Genomic DNA, 26,128 nt, shown 5'->3' on the forward strand with positions numbered 1-26,128 from the left:
GCTCCTATGTACAAGAGTATAACTACTATAATACTGCTCCGATGTACAAGAATATCACTACTATAATACTGCTCCGATGTGCAAGAATATAACTACTATAATACTGCCCCTATGTGCAAGAATATAACTACTATAATACTGCCCCTATGTACAAGAATATAACTACTATAATACTGCTCCGATGTGCAAGAATATAACTACTATAATACTGCTCCGATGTGCAAGAATATAACTACTATAATACTGCCCCTATGTACAAGAATATAACTACTATAATACTGCTCCGATGTACAAGAATATCACTACTATAATACTGCTCCGATGTGCAAGAATATAACTACTATAATACTGCTCCTATATACAAGAATATAACTACTATAATACTGCTCCTATGTACAAGAATATAACTACTATTATACTGCCTCTATGTGCAAGAATATATCTACTATAATACTGCCCCCTATGTACAAGAATATAACTATTATAATACTGCTCCGATGTGCAAGAATATAACTACTATAATACTGCTCTTATATACAAGAATATAACTACTATAATACTGCCCCTATGTACAAGAATATAACTAATATAATACTGCCCCTATGTACAAGAATATAACTACTATAATACTGCTCCTACATACAAGAATATATCCACTATAATACTGTTCCTATGTGAAAGAATATAACTACTATAATACTGCTCCTATGTACAAGAATATAACTACTATAATACTGCTCCTACATACAAGAATATAACTACTATAATACTGTTCCTATGTGCAAGAATATAACTACTATAATACTGCCCCTATGTACAAGAATATAACTACTATAATACTGCTCCTACATACAAGAATATATCTACTATAATACTGTTCCTATGTGCAAGAATATAACTACTATAATACTGCTCCTATGTACAAGAATATAACTACTATAATACTGCTCCTATGTACAAGAATATAACTACTATAATACTGTTCCTATGTGCAAGAATATAACTACTATAATACTGCCCCTATGTACAAGAATATAACTACTATAATACTGCTCCTATATACAAGAATATATCTACTATAATACTGTTCCTATGTGCAAGAATATAACTACTATAATACTGCTCCTATGTGCAAGAATATAACTATTATAATACTGCCCCTACTGTATGTACAAGAATATAACTACTATAATACTGCCCCCTATGTACAAGAATATAACTACTATAATATTGCTCCTATGTACAAGAATATAACTACTATAATACTGCCCCTATGTACAAGAATATAACTACTATAATACTGCTCCTATATACAAGAATATATCTACTATAATACTGTTCCTATGTGCAAGAATATAACTACTATAATACTGCTCCTATGTGCAAGAATATAACTACTATAATACTGCCCCTATGTACAAGAATATAACTACTATAATACTGCCCCCTATGTACAAGAATATAACTACTATAATACTGCTCCTATGTGCAAGAATATAACTACTATAATACTGCCCCTATGTACAAGAATATAACTACTATAATACTGCCCCTATGTACAAGAATATAACTACTATAATACTGCTCCTATGTACAAGAATATAACTACTATAATACTGCCCCCTATGTACAAGAATATAACTACTATAATACTGCTCCTATGTGCAAGAATATAACTACTATAATACTGCCCCTATGTACAAGAATATAACTACTATAATACTGCCCCCTATGTACAAGAATATAACTATTGCAATACTGCCCCTATGTACAAGAATATACAGTTGTGGCCAAAAGTATTGACACCCCTGCAATTCTGTCAGATAATACTCAGTTTCTTCCTGAAAATGATTGCAAACACAAATTCTTTGTTATTATTATCTTCATTTAATTTGTCTTAAATGAAAAAAACACAAAAAGAATTGTCCTAAAGCCAAATTGGATATAATTCCACACCAAACATAAAAAAGAGGGTGGACAAAAGTATTGGCACTGTTCGAAAAATCATGTGATGCTTCTCCAATTTGTGTAATTAACAGCACCTGTAACTTACCTGTGGCACCTAACAGGTGTTGGCAATAACTAAATCACACTTGCAGCCAGTTGACATGGATTAAAGTTGACTCAGCCTCTGTCCTGTGTCCTTGTGTGTACCACATTGAGCATGGAGAAAAGAAAGAAGACCAAAGAACTGTCTGAGGACTTGAGAAACCAAATTGTGAGGAAGCATGAGCAATCTCAAGGCTACAAGTCCATCTCTAAAGACCTGAATGTTCCTGTGTCTACCGTGCGCAGTGTCATCAAGAAGTGTAAAGCCCATGGCACTGTGGCTAACCTCCCTAGATGTGGACGGAAAAGAAAAATTGACAAGAGATTTCAACGCAAGATTGTGCGGATGTTGGATAAAGAACGTCGACTAACATCCAAACAAGTTCAAGCTGCCCTGCAGTCCGAGGGTGCAGCAGTGTCAACCCGTACTATCCGTCGGCGTCTGAATGAAAAGGGACTGTATGGTAGGAGACCCAGGAAGACCCCACTTCTTACCCCGACACATAAAAAAGCCAAGCTGGAGTTTGCCAAAACTTACCTGAAAAAGCCTAAAACGTTTTGGAAGAATGTTCTGTGGTCAGATGAGACAAAAGTAGAGCTTTTTGGGCAAAGGCATCAACATAGAGTTTACAGGAGGAAAAAAGAGGCATTCAAAGAAAAGAACACGGTCCCTACAGTCAAACATGGCGGAGGTTCCCTGATGTTTTGGGGTTGCTTTGCAGCCTCTGGCACTGGACTGCTTGACCGTGTGCATGGCATTATGAAGTCTGAAGACTACCAACAAATTTTGCAGCATAATGTAGGGCCCAGTGTGAGAAAGCTGGGTCTCCCTCAGAGGTCATGGGTCTTCCAGCAGGACAATGACCCAAAACACACTACAAAAAGCACTAGAAAATGGTTTGAGAGAAAGCACTGGAGACTTCTAAGGTGGCCAGCAATGAGTCCAGACCTGAATCCCATAGAACACCTGTGGAGAGATCTAAAAATGGCAGTTTGGAGAAGGCACCCTTCAAATATCAGGGACCTGGAGCAGTTTGCCAAAGAATGGTCTAAAATTCCAGCAGAGCATTGTAAGAAACTCATTGATGGTTACCGGAAGCGGTTGGTCGCAGTTATTTTGGCTAAAGGTTGTGCAACCAAGTATTAGGCTGAGGGTGCCAATACTTTTGTTTGGCCCATTCTTGGAGTTTTGTGTGAAATCATCAATGTTTTGCCTTTTGCTTCATTCTCTTTTGTGTTTTTTTTCATTTAAGACAAATTAAATGAAGATAATAATACCAAAGAATTTGTGTTTGCAATCATTTTCAGGAAGAAACTGAGTATTTTCTGACAGAATTGCAGGGGTGTCAATACTTTTGGCCACAACTGTAACTTCTATAATACTGCCCCTATGTAAAAGAATATAACTACTATAATACTGCTCCTATGTGCAAGAATATAACTACTATAATACTGCCCCCTATGTACAAGAATATATCTACTATAATACTGCCCCTATGTACAAGAATATAACTACTATAATACTGCTCCTATATGCAAAAATATAACTACTATAATACTGCTCCTATGTACAAGAATATAACTACTATAATACTGCTCCTATGTACAAGAATATAACTACTATAATACTGCCCCTATGTACAAGAATATAACTACTATAATACTGTCCCTATGTACAAGAATATAACTACTATAATACTGCTCCTATGTGCAAGAATATAACTACTATAATACTGATCCTATGTACAAGAATATAACTACTATAATACTGCCCCTATGTACAAGAATATAAGTACTATAATACTACCCCCTATGTACAAGAATATAACTACTATAATACTGCCCCCTATGTACAAGAATGTAGCTATTATAATACTGCTCCCTATGGACAAGAGTATAACTACTATAATACTGCCCCCTATGTACAAGAATATAACTACTATAATACTGCTCCTATGTGCAAGAATATAACTACTATAATACTGCCCCTATGTACAAGAAAGTAACTATTATAATACTGCCCCTATGTACAATAATATAACTACTATAATACTGTCCCCTATGTACAAGAATATAACTACTATAATACTGCCCCTATGTACAAGAATATAACTACTATAATACTGCTCCTATGTGCAAGAATATAACTACTATAATACTGCCCCTATGTACAAGAAAGTAACTATTATAATACTGCCCCTATGTACAATAATATAACTACTATAATACTGTCCCCTATGTACAAGAAAGTAACTATTATAATACTGCCCCTATGTACAATAATATAACTACTATAATACTGCCCCTATGTACAAGAATATAACTACTATAATACTGTCCTCTATGTACAAGAATATGACTGCTATAATACTGCCCCTATGTGCAAGAATATAACTACTATAATACTGCTCCTATGTACAAGAATATAACTACTATAATACTGCTCTTATTTACAAGAATAAAACTACTATAATACTGCCTCCTAGCTGTGAGGTTGTGTGTCAGTGGTTCTCCTGATGTCTGGAGCAAGCCCAGGGAGGGGCCACCCTGGGCGGGGAAGCTCCCCTGGCAAGGCCCAGGCTTCCCGGCCTACACTGGGACTAGCCTCCCAGGCTTCTACTAATGGGAATGTTAATCCCAAAGCCACTGTGAGTCCAGTGAATGCAGGGAGTCAAAGCTGCAGCAGTTCAGTGAAGGAGGAAAAGGTTGTGACTAAAGTTTTGGGAGGAAAACCTTCTCCAGTTCCAGGAAAAAAGCAAGAAGGAAAAGTGTCAGTGAGTGATGGAAACCAGCAGAATGTGAAGCCTTGTAGCTCCCCAGTCAGTAAGCAGCTCCTGCCAGGTGCACAGGTGAGATCGGCCCCAGCTGTGCAGATCACCTCTCCTGCTTCCAGGCAGAGACGGACATCTTTGGAAAGACAGACAATGCAGGAGAACCTACAGCAGCATGGCAGTATGGCGCGGTCAGGACGCACACGGTCACAGTCAGGTGGCAGCGATAAACCTGCTGCGGAGCCTGCATCCAGCCAAGGGGCCACAAAACCATCCGTGGTGGACCCGCACAAGACTGTCTTCAAAACCCCTGTACCCGTGGTCAAGACTAAACCTGTGGGGCCGGCGCGTGCACCCGAGCTGCAGCTAGCGGATGAGATACTTGTCCGAAAACTGGGTGAGTTACAGCAGCAAAAAAAAGCGCTGCAAATGGAGGTAGACGTCATCTATAGCCTAAAGACCACTAATCCTGCCAGTAATGACGCGTATGACCTGAGACTGAACACACTGGGTGTACAGCTGGCGAGTGTTGTGCAGGACACTGAATCTGTGCTGGAGAGCATGGGGCCCCTGGCAGAGACCTACAGGAACCGCGAGCGGTTCACCTCCTATAAGCAGGACTGTGCTGTAGAGGCCAGGACCCCTGATGTTCAGGACGGGACCCCCCAGCAGCGGACACGGCCAGTGTTACAGGCTGCCCGCTTCTGCTTCCAGGAGGGAAAACAGCTGCAGCAGCTGGCAGCTCAGTGTGAACAGGAGCATACACTTCAGACTGCAGCAGAGGCACCACAGGTCCCAGAATGCCCCACACAGGAGCAGGACAGTGTATGTGAGACTGTTTGTGCTGATGAGGCAGCCGAGTGTGAACAGGAGCACACACTGCAGACTCCAGCAGAGGCACCACAGGTCCCAGAATGCCCCACACAGGAGCAGGACAGTGTATGTGAGACTGTTTGTGCTGATGAGGCCGAGGCTGAAGCACAGACTGTGGCTGGTGATGCTGTGCCCATGGGGTCGGGGGTTGGATGGGTTTCACACTCTGTATTGGACGTCGCACTGTCTGATAATGATGCTGCTCATGATAATGTGCATGATATGTGTGATTATCCCCCTTTGCCATCCAGTCCACAAGGTGTGACAGCCCCCCCTGCTGCAGGCCCTCTCCCTGTCAGTCAGCCCAGTGTGACCCGGCAGGTGCCCCCCAGGAATGCCTGGAGCCGTGGCGCCCCATCCTTCACTTCCAGCGCCAGGTATACCGGCCAGACATTCAAACGCATTAATGTGGTGCGGTTTAAATACATAGGTGCCAAGGAGGATCTGCCACAACGCAGGTATGTGGTGAGAGAGCTGCTCTGCGGCCAGATGGGGTTTGTGGTAAATGAGATACTGGCAGTGTCTAGTCTTCAGGACAGGCAGGGCTACGAGGTCAGCTTCAAGCTCATGTCTGACCTGGATAGATTCTGGGCCAATTACCCCAAGTTCAGAGATGCTGAGGGCTGGAATAATTTTGTGTTGGTTCCTATCTCCAGGCCGGACACTGTCACAGTGAATATCACCTTCTGGAATGAGGCCGTTCCTCCACAGGACATCGAGGTGTGGCTCCGGAGACACTGTGACCTCGTCTCTGGACTCACCAAGGTCAGAGATGAGGATGGTATCTGGACAATGGGGTGGCGGGTCTCGGTGAAACTGCGGCAATGTGATAACATCACTGCCCACTTACCCAACTCCTTCTTCATTGGGAGGGAGAAGGGAAGGTGTTATTATCCCGGGCAACCCAGAAAGTGCTTCAAATGTGGTGGGAAAGGTCATCTGGCTAACGCCTGTACTGTGGTGAAGTGCAGTCTGTGTGGGGCAATCGGCCATGTTGCTGCAGACTGCCGAGACGTCAGGTGCAACCTCTGTGGTAGGATGGGTCACCCTCACAGGGACTGTCCAGACGCCTGGCACAACATCTGCAGAGTCTTCCCTGATGAGATAGTGATGGCAGGGGCAGAGGCTCAGGCGGATGAGGATGTGGTGGCAGGGACACATGAGGAGGAGGATTTAATGTCAGGAGAGATGTTGACCAGCTCAGATGCCCACCAGGAGTCCACTCAGGCAGCACCAGAGAAGCAGGGTGCAGAGGGGAACATGGAGGTCGTCCATCAGGTCCAGCAGCCTCATATAGCCCCCCCTTCAGCATCGCTGTCTGTATCTGATGACTGGAGCATTAATAATAATAAAAGGAAGAAAAAGAACACATCCTCCCGTAAACCTGAGGCAGAATATGACACTGGTCAGACTGCTAGTAAGAAAGTTCAGAATTCTGCAGGAGTGATGGTCGTGTCCAACAAGTATGGAGTTTTATCTGACTCCAATGGTGACGATTATGAGGAAGAGTTGAGGAAAGTTGATGCTGAGTGTGACAGGGACATAGAGGACCATCCCCCGTCAAAGCGGAAGCCCTTATCTGTGGTCCCTCAGGTAGAGTCTGACATGGACACCAGTGGTGGACAGAACATCTCTGACTCATGATGATGGCTGTTACTCTGCTCCTTCTATATTGTGCTGTGATGGCGGGGTTCTCATTGACAGTGACCTCGAGCAATGTGAATAGCATTAAGCTGAGGAGAACTAGACACGTGGTGTATGAACATCTCAAATATCTGGACACAGATGTCATCTTCCTGCAGGAGACACGACTGACATCTCTGGGGCTTATGAGAGAGGCTGAGAGGGAATGGCGGTCCGGTCCTTCTTTCTGGTCACTGGCTGTGGAGCCTTATGCCGGGGTCGCTGTCCTGTTTAACACCAATGATGTGACTGTGCATAGGATGACGGAGGTGGTCATGGGAAGATGTCTGGTCCTGGAAGTCACTATCCATGGGAGGCGACTCCGGCTTATTAACATCTATGGGCCACAGACAGTGACGGACAGGATCCAGCTGTTTAATGACGTCAAGCCTTACCTCTTCACTTCTCTTCCAGTGGTGATGGCGGGGGACTTTAATGCCATAATGACATCAGGTGACAGCTCCTCAGGCAGGGCAGTGACCAGGGACGGTAAGGTCCTACATAGCGTCATAATGCAGCCAGGACTGACTGACGTTTTCACACAGGGTGGGCGACAGCCAAAATTCACATATTCATGTTCCAACAGGAGCAGTAGGATAGATTTTGCTTTTGTCAGTCCTACTGAGGCTGTCGGCGCCCTGAGTGAGAAGGTCGTCCCTTACTCTGATCACCTCGCCTTGTGCTTCTCTTTGGGTTCCTCTAACCGTCCGGACATTGGTAGAGGGTTGTGGAAGCTCAATTCCAGTCTCCTGGATGATGCCTATGTTCAGGGCCATGTTCACTCCCTTATCCAGCTTCATCTAGACAGGGTTGACTTCTATGACAACATGACTGACTGGTGGGAGGACGTCAAGGAGGATATCAGATCCCTCTTAAAGAGACTGTCAGTTAATAAAGGGAGGAATAAGTACAGCCAGTACCTAAAGCTGCGCAAAGAATTGGAGTCACTGTATTCGGCGGGCGGGGATGACAAAGTGAAGATCGACCGGCTGAAATCTGAGATAAGGCAGTATCAGTATAGCAGGTATACCTCCCTGGTTCTTGAACGGGATTATGGGTCCTTAGGGGCCCCTGATCCCTTTGAGAATTGCAGGGAGAGGGTGGTCAAAAAAATGGTCACAGGTCTCACCGACTCCCAGGGTGTATTGCAGGATTCACGGGAGGGTATCCTGGAGGTGGTGAGATCTTACTATGCTGACTTGTTTCAGAGGAAAGTTTTGGATAAAGATAAGATGACTCAATTCTTGGAGGCAACTCCAGTGCCTGATACTAATGATCTGGACTTTTCTCCTTTGACAGCAGAATTAACGGTGGAGGAAGTTAAGGAGGCTATTGATAAGTTATATCTGAAGAAGGCACCAGGTCCGGATGGTATAACAGCAGAATTTTATAAGAAATTCAGAGACCTCCTGGCTCCAATTCTCGTGGATGTGTATAGAAATTGTCTAGAAAATCACCTGATGCCTCCATCCATGAGAGTGTCCTCGTTAATTCTGCTGTCTAAAGGTAAAGAGCCGAGCGACATCAAGAACTGGAGGCCGATTGCCCTCTTGAATGTTGACAGGAAGATTTTAGCAAAGATCCTATTTTCTAGGTTAGTCTGTTTGTCCCCGGCACTGTTGGCAGGCTCTCAGTTTGGCACAGTAAAAGGGCGGAACATCTCTGGAGCAGTCATCTCGATACGAGAGATGTTTGAGAGATGTAAAGCTCTGCGGTGTGGGAGATATGTTGTCAGTCTGGACCAGGCTAAAGCCTTTGACAGGGTTGATCATGACTATCTGTGGGCCACTTTGTCAAAGTACGGTATTCCGGGACAATTTGTGGATTGGCTGAGGACGTTGTACAGAGAGGCGGTGAGCTTTCCTCTGATTAATGGTTGGCAGGGTGACACTTTTGGAGTTGGGGCGGGGGTGAGACAGGGCTGGCCAATGAGTCCGCTCCTGTATGTTTTTGCCCTAGACCCGTTTCTGAGGTCACTGCAGGAGTGCGATTTTCAGGGGGTGCCAGTCCCCCACTGCCCGCCGCTGAATGTTGTTGCCTATGCGGATGATGTGACGCTGGTGATCTCCAATCCTTATGAGGTGCAGATGTTATCTGCGTCCATCAGAAGCTACTCAGAGGCCTCCGGGTCTCTTGTCAACCTTGAAAAGAGCCAAGCTCTGTGGACATTAGATACTGAGCCCAGCTTTGATCTGCCGCAGTTTTCCAAAGCCTCCACCCATATTAAGATCCTAGGGGTTAAATTTGGGAGGGATGATAATGCCATGCTAAATTGGGAGGAGAAATTGGAAACCGGAAATGCAAAGGTTCAGCGATGGAAGAACTGGAGGCTGACCTACAGAGAAAGGGTCACAATGTTGAAGACGTACCTGGTCCCCGTTTTCTTGTATGTCTCTGTCGCTTTCCCTTTGCCAGAATCTTTCTCAGCGAGGCTCTTCAGCCTGTTCTTCCAGCTCTTGTGGGGGAATAGGTTGAACCTAATAAAGAGGGGAATAACGTACCTACGGCGGAGAGAGGGTGGGCTGGATATGTTGAATCCAAGGGTTTTCTTTGACTCCTTGTTTCTAAAGGTGAATTTTGGGAACATGGACTCAAACAGTAGCTCCCTGTGGGTAAATAGTATCAGGTACTGGATATTGCCTTTTGCAGAATCTTGGGTGCGAGGCGGCAGTCTCAAGAGGAGGAGATGGACAGGTGACCACCTCCCCCAGTATCTGGACTATGGTCTGAAGTGTGTTAGGAGGTGGGGACTGGAGAAGTCTTACATTGAGAGCAATACCAGAAGAGACCTGTATGCTCGTGTATGTAGGACTTTCTTCTACTCTCCACTGGCCCTGAGAGATTGTGTCACCACCACCCTGCAGGAAAGCCTTAGGTTCCTAAACGGGAAACGGCTACCTCCTAAACTGTTTGATGTCACTTGGCTTTCACTGCATAGCCGGCTCTTTGTCAGGGGGAACCTGAAACATCTGTGTGTCTCTGATCGGAATTGTCCCCTTGGTTGTCAGCAGGAGGAGACTATGGAGCACTTTATATGTGATTGCTGGGGAGGGAGGAAGATCTGGGAGGAAGTGTCAGATAATCTAAAAATCCCCAGACTGCGGACCCTAAAGTATCCCGACATAATCTATGGTGTCCCCTCCACTGTTAGTGACATCAACAGAGAGACGATGTACATTATAATCCGTGTCATCAAATACTATCACTGGCACATGAGAACCCGGGTGTCACTGCACAATGAGCCGTTCGATCACACCGCTGCCGCCAATCAGGTTATGTCAGAACTCCGGTGGATAAAATCACTGGAAGTTGGAAGGAGTCCAAGAAACATAACGTTATGGAGAAATGTAAAATTCAGTTAGAAAATATGATGATTTTTTTTTTTTTTTCCTCTAACTTTTTTCATCGCCAGGTGTGGATACTTTAATTTATTTATGAATATGATCTGATTATGTAGTGCTGTGTATATATTACCTAAGTGGTTTGTGTTTTGTAATACTGGATGATTTTTGTTTTACTATAATTGTATTTATGTTTGGTTTATAATAAAAATTGCCCCTATGTACAAGAATATAACTACTATAATACTGCTCCCTATGTACAAGAATATAACTACTATAATACTGCCCCCATGTACAAGAATATAACTACTATAATACTGTCCCTATGTACAAGAATATAACTACTATAATACTGCCCCTATGTTCAAGAATATAACTACTATAATACTACCCCTATCTACAAGAATATAACTACTATAATACTGCCCCTATGTACAAGAATATAACTACTATAATACTGCTCCTATGTACAAGAATATAACTACTATGATACTGCTCCTATGTACAAGAATATAACTACTATAATACTGCCCCTATGTACAAGAATATAACTACTATAATACTGCCCCTATGTACAAGAATATAACTACTATAATACTGCCCCCATGTACAAGAATATAACTACTATAATACTGCCCCTATGAACAAGAATATAACTACTATAATACTGACCCCTATGTACAAGAATATAACTACTATAATACTGCCCCTATGTGCAAGAATATAACTACTGTAATACTGCCCCTATGTACAAGAATATAATGGCTATAATACGGATCCTATGTGCAAGAATATAACTACTATAATACTGCCCCTATGTACAAGAATATAACTACTATAATACTGCCCCTATGTACAAGAATGTAACTATTAGGATACTGCTCCCTATGGACAAGAGTATAACTACTATAATACTGCTCCTACGTGCAAGAATATAACTACTACAATACTGCCCCTATGTACAAGAATATAACTACTATAATACTGCCCCTATGTACAAGAATATAACTACTATAGTACTGCCTCCTATGTACAAGAATATAACTACTATAATACTGCCCCTATGTACAAGAATATAACTACTATAATACTGATCCTACGTACAAGAATATAACTACTATAATACTGCTCCTATTGACAAGAATATAACTACTATAATACTGATCCTATGTACAAGCATATAACTACTACAATACTGCCCCTATGTACAAAAATATAACTACTATAATACTGCCCCTATGTACAAGAATATAGCTACTATAATACTGCCCCTATGTACAAGAATATAACTACTATAATACTGATCCTATGTACAAGAATATAACTACTATAATACTGCTCCTATGTACAAGAATATAACTATTATAATACTGCCCCTATGTACAGGAATATAACTACTATAATACTGCTCCTATTTACAAGAATATAACTACTTTAATACTGCCCCCTATGTACAAGAATATAACTATTATAATACTGCTCCTATGTACAGGAATATAACTACTATAATACTGCCCCATATGTACAAGAATATAACTACTATAATACTGCTCTTATGTACAGGAATATAACTACTATAATACTGCCCCATAAGTACAAGAATATAACTACTATAATACTGCTCCTATGTACAGGAACATAACTACTATAATACTGCCTCCTATGTACAAGAATATAACTACTATAATACTGCCCCTATGTACAGGAATATAACTACTATAATACTGCCCCTCTGTACAGGAATATAACTACTATAATACTGCCTCCTATGTACAAGAATTTAACTACTATAATACTAAACTGCTCCTATGTACAACAATATAACTACTATAATACTGCCTCCTATGTACAAGAATATAACTATTATAATACTGCTCCTATGTACAGGAATATAACTACTATAATACTGCCCCCTATGTACAAGAATATAACTACTATAATACTGCTACTATGTACAGGAATATAACTACTATAATACTGCCCCTCTGTACAGGAATATAACTACTATAATACTGCCTCCTATGTACAAGAATATAACTACTATAATACTAAACTGCTCCTATGTACAACAATATAACTACTATAATACTGCCTCCTATGTACAAGAATATAACTATTATAATACTGCTCCTATGTACAGGAATATAACTACTATAATACTGCCCCCTATGTACAAGAATATAACTACTATAATACTGCCCCTATGTACAGGAATATAACTACTATAATACTGCCCCATATGTACAAGAATATAACTACTATAATACTGCCACTATGTACAAGAATATAACTACTATAATACTGCCCCCTATGAACAAGAATATAACTACTATAATACTGCTCCTATGTACAGGAATATAACTTCTATAATACTGCCCCATATGTACAAGAATATAACTATTATAATACTGCTCCTATGTACAGGAATATAACTACTATAATACTGCCTCCTATGTACAAGAATATAACTACTATAATACTGCCCCTATGTACAGGAATATAACTACTATAATACTGCCCCCTATGTACAAGAATATAACTACTATAATACTGCCCCCTATGTACAAGAATATAACTACTATAATACTGCCCCCTATGTACAAGAATATAACTACTATAATACTGCCTCCTATGTACAAGAATATAACTACTATAATACTGCCCCTATGTACAGGAATATAACTACTATAATAGTGCCCCTATGTACAGGAATATAACTACTATAATACTGCTCCTATGTACAGGAATATAACTACTATAATACTGCCTCCTATGTACAAGAATATAACTACTATAATACTGCCCCTATGTACAGGAATATAACTACTATAATACTGCCCCCTATGTACAAGAATATAACTACTATAATACTGCCCCTATGTACAAGAATATAACTACTATAATACTGCCCCCTATGTACAAGAATATAACTACTATAATACTGCCTCCTATGTACAAGAATATAACTACTATAATACTGCCTCCTATGTAGAAGAATATAACTACTGCAATACTGCTCCTATGTACAGGAATATAACTACTATAATACTGCTCCTATGAACAGGAATATAACTACTATAATACTGCCTCCTATGTACAAGAATATAACTACTATAATACTGCCCCCTATGTACAAGAATATAACTACTATAATACTGCCTCCTATGAACAGGAATATAACTACTAAAATACTGCCTCCTATGTAGAAGAATATAACTAATATAATACTGCCCCTATGTACAGGAATATAACTACTATAATACTGCTCCTATGAACAGGAATATAACTACTATAATACTGCCCCCTATGTACAAGAATATAACTACTATAATACTGCCTCCTATGAACAGGAATATAACTACTATAATTCTGCCTCCTATGTATAAGAATATAACTACTATAATACTGCCCCTATGTACAGAAATATAACTACTATAATACTGCCTCCTATGTACAAGAATATAACTACTATAATACAGCCTCCTAGCTGTGAGGTTGTGTGTCTGTGGTTCTCCTGATGTCTGGAGCAAGCCCTGGGCGGGGAATCTCCCCAAGCAAGGCCCAGGCTTCCAGGCCTACACTGGGAGGAAACTCCCAACCTTCTCATGTGGATGGAAATCCCAGAGTTGCCTCTGCTGGAAATAAACCTCAGAATGGAAGTCCCAGCAGCATGGAGAAAGATCCTGTGTTGAAGCTCAGCACAGGAAAGAAACAGGAGAAAGCTTTGTCTGTGTGCAAGGATGTTTCTGTTAAACAGTCGGCCAGTCAAGGCAAACAGTGTCCAGAGCCTGGAAGGAAATCCCAGAAGGCATCTTCTGCTGAGACCCTGAGTGCTGGAGGGCAGGTGGCTGCACAGAAGGTGAGGCAGAGTCCATCATCAGCTTCAGGTGTGCAGCTCACTCCAGGCAGACAGAGACGGACATCTCTGGAGAAGCAAACACTCCAGGAGAACCTTCAGCTGGGACATGTGGTGACCAGCATGGCGAGCTCTGGACGCACGAGGTTGCAGGCTGGTGGCAGTGGTAAAAGTGTTGTGGAGGCTGGAGTCACAAAACCAGCGACATTAAAAACCAAGGAGTCACCCCCTAAAGCAAGACCCCAGAAGGAGCCGCCGCGTGCCCCGGAGCTACAGCTGGCAGAGGAGATACCAGGACTGGTCAGGAGGATGGGTGAGTTGCAGCAGCAGAGGAATCTTCTGCAAATGGAAATTGACTGCATTTACAAGGTGAAGGCTGCTAATCCTGGGGATCACTCTGTTTATGACCAGAGACTGAATGCACTGGGGGTAGAGCTGGCGACTGTGGTGCGGGACATAGACTGGGTGCTGGCGAGGATGGGGCCCCTGGCAGAGACATATAGGAACCAGGAGCGGTTTAGGTCCTACTCGCAGGACTCTGCTGGTTCCCGCACAGACATTGTCCCAGGGGGGACCCGGCAGCAGGTACGGCCGGTGCTGCAGCCCGCTAGCTTCTGTTTTAAGGAGGGTCAGATACTGCACCAGCAGCCGCAACTACCTGCGGCAGACCCCAAGCAGGAGCAAGAGGCTCAGATCTCAGCAGTACCACAAGTCCCAGCATGCCCAGCACAACAGCAAGACAGTGGACATGAGACTGCATCTACTGTTGGTGTCCAGGAGAGCACTAATTCTGGGGATATTGATACTGTTCATGTGGGGTTGGGGGCTGAAGGGGGTACAGAGACTGTGGTGGACATTGCGCATCCTGATGATGCTATTGAGATTGATGATGATGATGTTGATATTAATGTGCAAAATGTCTGTGATTTCCCCCCTTTGGTTTCCAGCACACAAGATGCAACAGGCCCCTCCGCTGCAGACCCTCGCCCTGTCAGTCAGCCCAGTGTGGCCCCACAGGTCCCTCCCAGTAATGTTTGGAGCCGCGGCGCTCCGTCCTTTACCTCCGGCGCCAATTACACCGGGCAGGCTTTCAAAAGGAGGAATGTGGTGCGGTTCAGGCACAGAGGTGCCAAGGAGGACCTGCCGGACAGGAGGCTGGTGGTCAGGGAGCTTCTGTGCTGCCAGATGGGGTTTGCGCCGGTTAATATCTTGGCGGTCATCAATCTGCCAGACAGACAGGGCTATGATATCAGCTTTAAGCTTATGTCTGATCTGGACAGATTCTGGGCCAATTTCCCCAAGTTCAGGGACGCTGATGGCTGGAATAAGTTCAGCTTCATTCCAATATCTAAGCCGGATACCGCCACGGTTAATATCATCTTTTGGAATGAGGCTGTTCCCCCGCAGGACATTGTGGTGTGGCTCCGAAGGCATTGTGACCTTGTCTCCGACCTCACCAAAAACAGGGATGAGGACGGTATATGGACCGGTGGATGAAAGGTGCTGCTGAAGCTGCGCCAGCACAACAACATCACGGCTCACTTACCCAACTCCTTCTTTATCGGGAGGGAGAAGGGAGTTTGCTTCTACCCTGGGCAGCCACGAAAGTGTTTTAAGTGTGGTAAAGTGGGTCACCTGGCAAACACCTGTACCGTGGTAAAGTGCAGCCTGTGCGGGGAAGTCGGCCACTTAGCGGCAGATTGCCAGAACATCAAGTGCAACCTCTGTGGGGAGGTCGGCCACCCTCACAGGGACTGTCCTGATGCCTGGCACAATATATGCAAGCTCCTTCCTGATGAGGAGTTAGTGACAGGGACAGAGGCTCAGGAGGAGGAGGCTTTAATGTCAGGGACAGTACTGACCAGGTCAGAGGTCCACCAGGGGTCCGCTCAGGTAACATCGGAGCAGCTTTGCACAGAGGGGAGCATGGAGGTCGTCCCTCAGGTCCAGCAGCCACATGTAGCCACTTCAGTATCACCATCTCTAGCTGAAGAAAGTGGCTGTAATCAGGTTAAAAGGAAAAAAAAGGACAAGGCCTCCCGTAAACCTGAGGAGGAGTATGTCACTAGCCAGGGTGGCAGGAAAAAAGTCCAGAGTTCGGCAGGTGGGATGGTTGTGTCCAATAAGTTTGATGTTTTGTCTGAGTCTGATGGGGACTTGGAGGAAGAGATATAAAGAATAGAGACTGAGTATGACAGTGACGTAGCGGACCTTCCCCCTACAAAACGGAAGCCCGTACCTGCTGACACTGAGATACAGTCTGACATGGAGACCGGTGGTAGTCAGAACATCTGTGACCCAGACTTATGATGGCGGCTTTTACATCTCTGCTCCTCCGTTGTGGGATTGTGATGGCGGATTTCTCATTAAAAGTAACATCCAGTAATGTGAACAGCATTAAGGTGAGGAGGACGAGGCACGCTGTCTATGACCATCTCCGATACCTGGACGCAGATGTCATCTTTCTGCAGGAGACGCGGCTGACGACTCAGGGGCTCATGAGGGAGGCTGAGAGGGAATGGCGGTCTGGTCCCTCTTTTTGGTCACTGGCTGTGGAGCCGTACGCCGGGGTCGCCATTCTGTTTAACACCAGGGATGTGACAGTACACAGGATGACGGAGGTGGTTATGGGAAGGTGTCTGGTCCTGGAAGTCACTGTCCATGGGAGGCGTCTCCGGCTTATTAACATCTATGGGCCACAAACAGTGACTGACAGGATACAGTTATTTAATGATGTCAAGCCTTATCTGTTCACCTCTCTTCCAGTGATAATGGCGGGGGACTTTAATGCCATACTGACATCAGGTGACAGCTCCTCAGGTAGAACCGTGACGAGGGATGGTAGGATCTTGAATAACATAGTCCTGCAGGCTGGATTAGGGGACGTCTTTAAACGGGGAGGACGAAAGCCAAAATTAACCTATTCCTGCTCCAATAGAGGCAGTAGAATAGATCTTGCTTTTGTAAGTCCCATGGAAGTCATTGGTGCCATGAGTGAGAGAGTCGTCCCATACTCAGACCATCTTGCCCTATATTTCTGCCTCGGGGCCACTAAGCGAGCTGATGTTGGTAGGGGGTTATGGAGACTCAATTCTAGCCTCCTCCATGATGTCTCTGTCCAGAGTTGTGTCCATTCCCTTTTGCAGGGTCATCTACAGAGAGTGGACTTCTATGACAACATGGCCGACTGGTGGGAGGACGTCAAGGATGATATCAGATACCTCTTGAAGAGACTGTCAGTTAAGAAAGGCAGGAGTAAGTATAGCCAGTACCTAAGGCTGCGCAAAGAATTGGAGTCACTCTATTCGGAGGGCGGGGGTAACCAAGAGAAGATCGACCGGCTGAAATCTGAGATAAGGCAGTATCAGTACAGCAGGTATACCTCCTTGATTCTTGAACTGGATTATGGGGTCTTAGGGGCACCTGATCCCTTTGAGAATTGCCGGGAGCGGGTGGCCAATAAATTGGTCACAGGTCTCATTGACTCCCAGGGTGTATTGCAAGAATCTCGGGAGGGTATCCTGGGGGTTGTGAAATCTTATTATACTGACTTGTTTCAGAGGAAGGCTTTGGATAAACATAAAATGACTCAATTCTTGGAGGCAACTCCAACACCTGATACTAATGATCTGGACTTTTCTCCTTTGACAGCAGAATTAACGGTGGAGGAGGTTAAGGAGGCCATTGATAAGTTACATCTGAAGAAGGCACCAGGTCCGGATGGTATAACAGCAGAATTTTATAAGAAATTCAGAGACCTCCTGGCTCCAATTCTTGTGGATGTTTACAAACATTGTCTAGAAAATCACCTGATGCCTCCATCCATGAGAGTGTCCTCATTAATTCTGCTGTCTAAAGGTAAGGAGCCGAGCGACATCAAGAACTGGAGGCCAATTGCCCTCTTGAATGTTGACAGGAAGATTCTGGCAAAGATCCTGTTTTCTAGGTTAGTCTGTTTGTCCTCGGCACTGTTGGTAGGCTCTCAGTTTGGCACGGTAAAAGGGCGGAACATCTCTGGAGCAGTCATCTCGATACGGGAGATGTTTGAGAGATGTAAAGCTCTGCGGTGTGGGAGATATGTTGTCAGTCTGGACCAGGCTAAAGCCTTTGACAGGGTTGATCATGATTATCTGTGGGCCACTTTGTCAAAGTACGGTATTCCAGGACAATTTGTGGATTGGCTGAAGACTTTGTACAGAGAGGCGGTGAGCTTTCCTCTGATTAATGGTTGGCAGGGTGGCACTTTTGGAGTTGAGGCGGGGGTGAGACAGGGCTGCCCGCTGAGTCCACTCCTGTATGTTTTTGCCATAGACCCGTTTTTGAGGTCACTGCAGGAGTGTAACTTTTGGGGGGTTCCGGTCCCCCACTGCTTGCCTCTGAAGGTGGTTGCCTACGCGGATGATGTGACTCTGGTGATATCTAATCCTCATGAGGTGCAGATATTGTCTGCGGCCATCAGAAGTTACTCAGAGGCCTCCGGGTCTCTGGTCAACCTTGAGAAGAGTCAAGCTCTGTGGACTTTGCAATCTGACCCAGACTTTGATCTGCCGCAGTTTAAGGCCTCCACCCATATTAAGATCTTAGGGGTTAAATTTGGGAGGGACGATAATGCCAGCCTAAATTGAGAGGAAAAATTGGAGACCGGAAATGCAAAGGTTCAGCGATGGAAGAACTGGAGGCTGACTTACAAAGAAAGGGTTGCTATGTTGAAGACGTACCTGGTCCCCGTCTTCTTGTATGTCTCTGTCATTTTTCCTTTGCCAGAATCCTTCTCGGCGAGGCTCCTCAGCCTGTTCTTCCAGCTCTTGTGGGGGAACAGGATGAACCTGATAAAGAGGGGAATAACGTACCTACAGCGGAGTGAGGGCGGGCTGGATATGTTAAATCCAAGGGTTTTCTTTGACTCCTTGTTTCTGAAAGTAAATTTTGGGAGCATGGATTCAAACAGTAGCTCCCTGTGGGCGAATAGTATCAGGTATTGGATATTGCCTTTTGCGGAATCTTGGGTGCGAGGCGGCAGTCTCAAGAGGAGGAGATGGACAGGTGACCACCTCCCCCAGTATCTGGAATATGGTCTGAAGTGTGTCAGGAAGTGGGGACTGGAGAAGTCTTACATTGAGAGTAATACGAGGAAAGATCTGTGTGCTCATATATGTAGGACTTTCTTCTACTCTCCACTGGCACTAAGAGATTGTGCCACCAGGACCCTTCAGGACAGTCTCCGATTCCTCAATGGGAGGCGACTTCCAGCAAAGTTTTTTGACATTGCTTGGCTGTCGCTACATGGGAAGCTCTTTGTGAGGGGGAACTTAAAATATTTAAGTGTTTCGGATCGCAACTGTCTCCTTGGTTGTCAGCAAGAGGAAACCATGGAGCATTTTATTTGTGATTGCTGGGGAGGTAGGGAAATATGGACGGAAGTATCGACCAAGCTGAAAATCCCCAGACTGCTGTCCCTGAAATACCCCGACATTATCTATGGTGTCCCATCCACTGATGGTAACATCGACAGGGGGACAATGTACCTGATCATTACCACCATTAAGTATTACCACTGGCACATGAGAACCCGAGTGTCCCTCCACAGCGAGCCCTTCCATCCCGTCACCGCAGCCACAAAGATACTGTCCGAGCTCAGATGGATAAGAGCGATAGAGATAAAGAAAAGTCAGAGTAATGAGAAACTGTGGAGGAATGTGTCTGTGGGATAATAACATGATCATGTTACTAAAAGTGTTTATTTCATATTCTTCCTTCCACAGGAGTGAACTCTAAGTTACCTTTATTCCTAATGTATTAATTTAGTTATATAATTGTCTGACGCATTCATGAGAATTTATGTTTTGTATTAAGGAAGAATTCTGTATATATTAATTGCGTTTGTTGGTTTTATACAATAAAAATTGCCCCTATGTACAAGAATATAACTGCTATAATACTGCTCCTATGTACAAGAATATAACTACTATAATACTGCCCTTATATACAAGAATATAACTACTATAATACTGCTCCTATGTACAAGAATATAACTACTATAATACTGCCTCTATGTACAAGAATATATCTACTATAATACTGCTCCTATGTACAAGAATATAACTACTATAATACTGCTCCTATGTACAAGAATATAACTACTATAATGCTGCTCCTATGTACAAGAATATAACTACTATAATACTGCTCCTATGTACAAGAATATATCTACTATAATACTGCCACTATGTACAAGAATATATCTACTATAATACTGCTCCTATATACAAGAATATAACTACTATAATACTGCTCCTATGTACAAGAATATAACTACTATAGTGCTGCTCCTATGTACAAGAATATAACTACTATAATACTGCTCCTATGTACAAGAGTATAACTACTATAATACTGCTCCTATGTACAAGAATATAACTACTATTATCGTGCCACTATATACAAGAATATAACTACTATAATGCTGCTCCTATGTACAAGAATATAACTACTATAATACTGCTCCTATGTACAAGTATCTACTATAATACTGCTCCTATATACAAGAATATAACTACTATATTACTGCCCATATGTACAAGAATATAACTACTATAATACTGCTCCGATGCACAAGAATATAACTACTATAATACTGCTACTATGTACAAGAATATTTCTACTATAATACTGCCCCTATGTACAAGAATATAACTACTATAATACTGCCCCTATGTACAAGAATATAACTACTATAATACTGCTCCTATGTACAAGAATATAACTACTATAATACTGCTCCTATGTACAAGAATATAACTACTATAATACTGCTCCTATATACAAGAATATAACTACTATAATACTGCTCCTATGTACAAGAATATAACTACTATAATACTGCTCCTATATCCAAGAATATAACTACTATAATACTGCTCCTATGTACAAGAATATAACTGCTATAATACTGCTCCTATGTGCAAGAATATAACTACTATAATACTGCTCCTATGTACAAGAATATAACTACTATAATACTGCTCCTATGTCCAAGAATATAACTACTATAATACTGCCCCCTATGTACAAGAATATAACTACTATAATACTGCCCCCTATGTACAAGAATATACCTACTATAATACTGCCCTCTATGTACAAGAGTATAGCTACTATAATACTGCTCCTATATACAAGAATATAACTACTAAAATACTGCTCCTATATACAAGAATATATCTACTATAATACTGCCCCTATGTAGAAGAATATAACTACTATAATACTGCTCCTATGTGCAAGAATATAACCACTATAATACTGCCCCTATGTACAAGAATATAAGTACTATAATACTGCTCCTATATACAAGAATATAACTACTATAATACTGCCCCCTATGTACAAGAATATAACTAGTATAATACTGCCCCTATGTACAAGAATATAACTACTATAATACTGCTCCTAGCTGTGAGGTTGTGTGTCTGTGGTTCTCCTCATGCCTGGAGCAAGCCCAGGGAGGGGCCACCCTGGGCGGGGAAGCTCCCCAAGCAAGGCCCTGGCTTCCAGGCCTACACAGGGAGGAAACTCCCAACCTTCTCATGTGGATGGAAATCCCAGTGTTGCCTCTGGGGAAAATAAACCTCAGAATGGAAGTCCCAGCAGCATGGAGAAAGATCCTGTGTTGAAGTTCAGCACAGTAAAGAAACAGGAGAAAGCTTTGTCTGTGTGCAAGGATGTTGCAGTTTAACAGTCGGCCGGTCAAGGCAAACAGTGTCCAGAGCCTGGAAGGAAATCCCAGAAGGCATCTTCTGCTGAGAACCTGAGTGCTGGAGGGCAGGTGGCTGCACAGAAGGTGAGGCAGAGTCCATCACCAGCTTCAGGTCTGCAGCTCACTCCAGGCAGACACAGACGGACATCTCTGGAGAAGCAAACACTCCAGGAGAACCTTCAGCTGGGACATGTGGTGACCAGCATGGCGAGCTCTGGACGCACGAGGTTGCAGGCTGGTGGCAGTGGTAAAAGTGTTGTGGAGGCTGGAGCCACAAAACCAGCGACATTAAAAACCAACGTGTCAACCCCTAAAGCAAGACCCCCAGAAGGAGCCGCCGCGTGCCCCGGAGCTACAGCTGGCAGAGGAGATACCAGGACTGGTCAGGAGGTTTGGTGAGTTGCAGCAGCAGAGGAATCTTCTGCAAATGGAAATTGACTGTATTTACAAGTTGAAGGCTGCGAATCCTGGGGATCACTCTGTATATGACCAGAGACTGAATGCACTGGGGGTAGAGCTGGCGACTGTGGTGCGGGACATAGACTGTGTGCTGGCGAGGATGGGGCCCCTGGCAGAGACATATAGGAACCAGGAGCGCTTTAGGTCCTGCGCTCAGGACTCTGCTGGTTCCCACACAGACATTGTCCCAGGGGGGACCCGGCAGCAGGTACGGCCGGTGCTGCAGCCCGCTAGCTTCTGTTTTAAGGAGGGTCAGATACTGCACCAGCAGCCGCAACTACCTGCGGCAGACCCCAAGCAGGAGCAAGAGGCTCAGATCCCAGCAGTACCACAAGTCCCAGCATGCCCAGCACAACAGCAAGACAGTGGACATGAGACTGCATCTACTGTTGGTGTCCAGGAGAGCACTAATTCTGGGGATATTGATACTGTTCATGTGGGGTTGGGGGCTGAAGGGGGTACAGAGACTGTGGTGGACATTGCGCATCCTGATGACGCTATTGAGATTGATGATGATGATGTTGATATTAATGTGCAAAATGTCTGTGATTTCCCCCCTTTGGTTTCCAGCACACAAGGTGTAACAGGCCCCTCCGCTGCAGACCCTCGCCCTGTCAGTCAGCCCAGTGTGGCCCCACAGGTCCCTCCCAGTAATGTTTGGAGCCGCGGCGCTCCGTCCTTTACCTCCGGCGCCAATTACCCCGGGCAGGCTTTCAAAAGGAGGAATGTGGTGCGGTTCAGGCACAGAGGTGCCAAGGAGGACCTGCCAGAGAGGAGGCTGGTGGTCAGGGAGCTTCTGTGCCGCCAGATGGGGTTTGTGCCGTTTAATATCTTGGCGGTCATCAATCTGCCAGACAGACAGGGCTATGATATCAGCTTTAAGCTTATGTCTGATCTGGACAGATTCTGGGCCAATTTCCCCAAGTTCAGGGACGCTGATGGCTGGAATAAGTTCAGCTTCATTCCAATATCTAAGCCAGATACCGCCACGGTTAATATCATCTTTTGGAATGAGGCTGTTCCCCCGCAGGACATTGTGGTGTGGCTCCGAAGGCATTGTGACCTTGTCTCCGACCTCACCAAAAACAGGGATGAGGACGGTATATGGACCGGTGGATGGAAGGTGCTGGTGAAATTGCGCCAGCACAACAATATCACGGCTCACTTACCCAACTCCTTCTTTATCGGGAGGGAGAAGGGAGTTTGCTTCTACCCTGGGCAGCCACGAAAGTGTTTTAAGTGTGGTAAAGTGGGTCACCTGGCAAACACCTGTACCGTGGTAAAGTGCAGCCTGTGCGGGGAAGTCGGCCACTTAGCGGCAGATTGCCAGAACATCAAGTGCAACCTCTGTGGGGAGGTCGGCCACCCTCACAGGGACTGTCCTGATGCCTGGCACAATATATGCAAGCTCCTTCCTGATGAGGAGTTAGTGACAGGGACAGAGGCTCAGGAGGAGGAGGCTTTAATGTCAGGGACAGTACTGACCAGGTCAGAGGTCCACCAGGGGTCCGCTCAGGTAACATCAGAGCAGCTTTGCACAGCGGGTACAGAGGGGAGCATGGAGGTCGTCCCTCAGGTCCAGCAGCCACATGTAGCCACCACTTCAGTATCACCATCTCTAGCTGAAGAAAGTGGCTGTAATCAGGTAAAAAGGAAAAAAAAGGACAAGGCCTCCCGTAAACCTGAGGAGGAGTAAGTCACTAGCCAGGGTGGCAGGAAAAAAGTCCAGAGTTCGGCAGGTGTGATGGTCGTGTCCAATAAGTTTGATGTTTTGTCTGAGTCTGATGGGGACTTGGAGGAAGAGATAAAAAGAATAGAGACTGAGTATGACAGGGATGTAGCGGACCATCCCCCTACAAAACGGAAGCCCGTACCTGCTGACACTGAGATACAGTCTGACATGGAGACCGGTGGTAGTCAGAACATCTGTGACCCAGACTTATGATGGCGGCTTTTACATCTCTGCTCCTCCGTTGTGGGATTGTGATGGCGGATTTCTCATTAAAAGTAACATCCAGTAATGTGAACAGCATTAAGGTGAGGAGGACGAGGCACGCTGTCTATGACCATCTCCGATACCTGGACGCAGATGTCATCTTTCTGCAGGAGACGCGGCTGACGACTCAGGGGCTCATGAGGGAGGCTGAGAGGGAATGGCGGTCTGGTCCCTCTTTTTGGTCACTGGCTGTGGAGCCGTACTCCGGGGTCGCCATTCTGTTTAACACCAGGGATGTGACAGTACATAGGATGACGGAGGTGGTTATGGGAAGGTGTCTGGTCCTGGAAGTCACTGTCCATGGGAGGCGTCTCCGGCTTATTAACATCTATGGGCCACAAACAGTGACTGACAGGATACAGTTATTTAATGATGTCAAGCCTTATCTGTTCACCTCTCTTCCAGTGATAATGGCGGGGGACTTTAATGCCATACTGACATCAGGTGACAGCTCCTCAGGTAGAACCGTGACGAGGGATGGTAGGATCTTGAATAACATAGTCCTGCAGGCTGGATTAGGGGACGTCTTTAAACGGGGAGGACGAAAGCCAAAATTAACCTATTCCTGCTCCAATAGAGGCAGTAGAATAGATCTTGCTTTTGTAAGTCCCATGGAAGTCATTGGTGCCATGAGTGAGAGAGTCGTCCCATACTCAGACCATCTTGCCCTATATTTCTGCCTCGGGGCCACTAAGCGAGCTGATGTTGGTAGGGGGTTATGGAGACTCAATTCTAGCCTCCTCCATGATGTCTCTGTCCAGAGTTGTGTCCATTCCCTTTTGCAGGGTCATCTACAGAGAGTGGACTTCTATGACAACATGGCCGACTGGTGGGAGGACGTCAAGGATGATATCAGATACCTCTTGAAGAGACTGTCAGTTAAGAAAGGCAGGAGTAAGTATAGCCAGTACCTAAGGCTGCGCAAAGAATTGGAGTCACTCTATTCGGAGGGCGGGGGTAACCAAGAGAAGATCGACCGGCTGAAATCTGAGATAAGGCAGTATCAGTACAGCAGGTATACCTCCTTGATTCTTGAACGGGATTATGGGGTCTTAGGGGCACCTGATCCCTTTGAGAATTGCCGGGAGCGGGTGGCCAATAAATTGGTCACAGGTCTCATTGACTCCCAGGGTGTATTGCAAGAATCTCGGGAGGGTATCCTGGGGGTTGTGAAATCTTATTATACTGACTTGTTTCAGAGGAAGGCTTTGGATAAACATAAAATGACTCAATTCTTGGAGGCAACTCCAACACCTGATACTAATGATCTGGACTTTTCTCCTTTGACAGCAGAATTAACGGTGGAGGAGGTTAAGGAGGCCATTGATAAGTTACATCTGAAGA

Source organism: Dendrobates tinctorius, unplaced genomic scaffold (assembly GCF_039654945.1).
Source record: "Dendrobates tinctorius isolate UK_male_01 unplaced genomic scaffold, ASM3965494v1 ptg000143l, whole genome shotgun sequence".
NCBI classification, from domain to species: domain Eukaryota; kingdom Metazoa; phylum Chordata; class Amphibia; order Anura; family Dendrobatidae; genus Dendrobates; species Dendrobates tinctorius.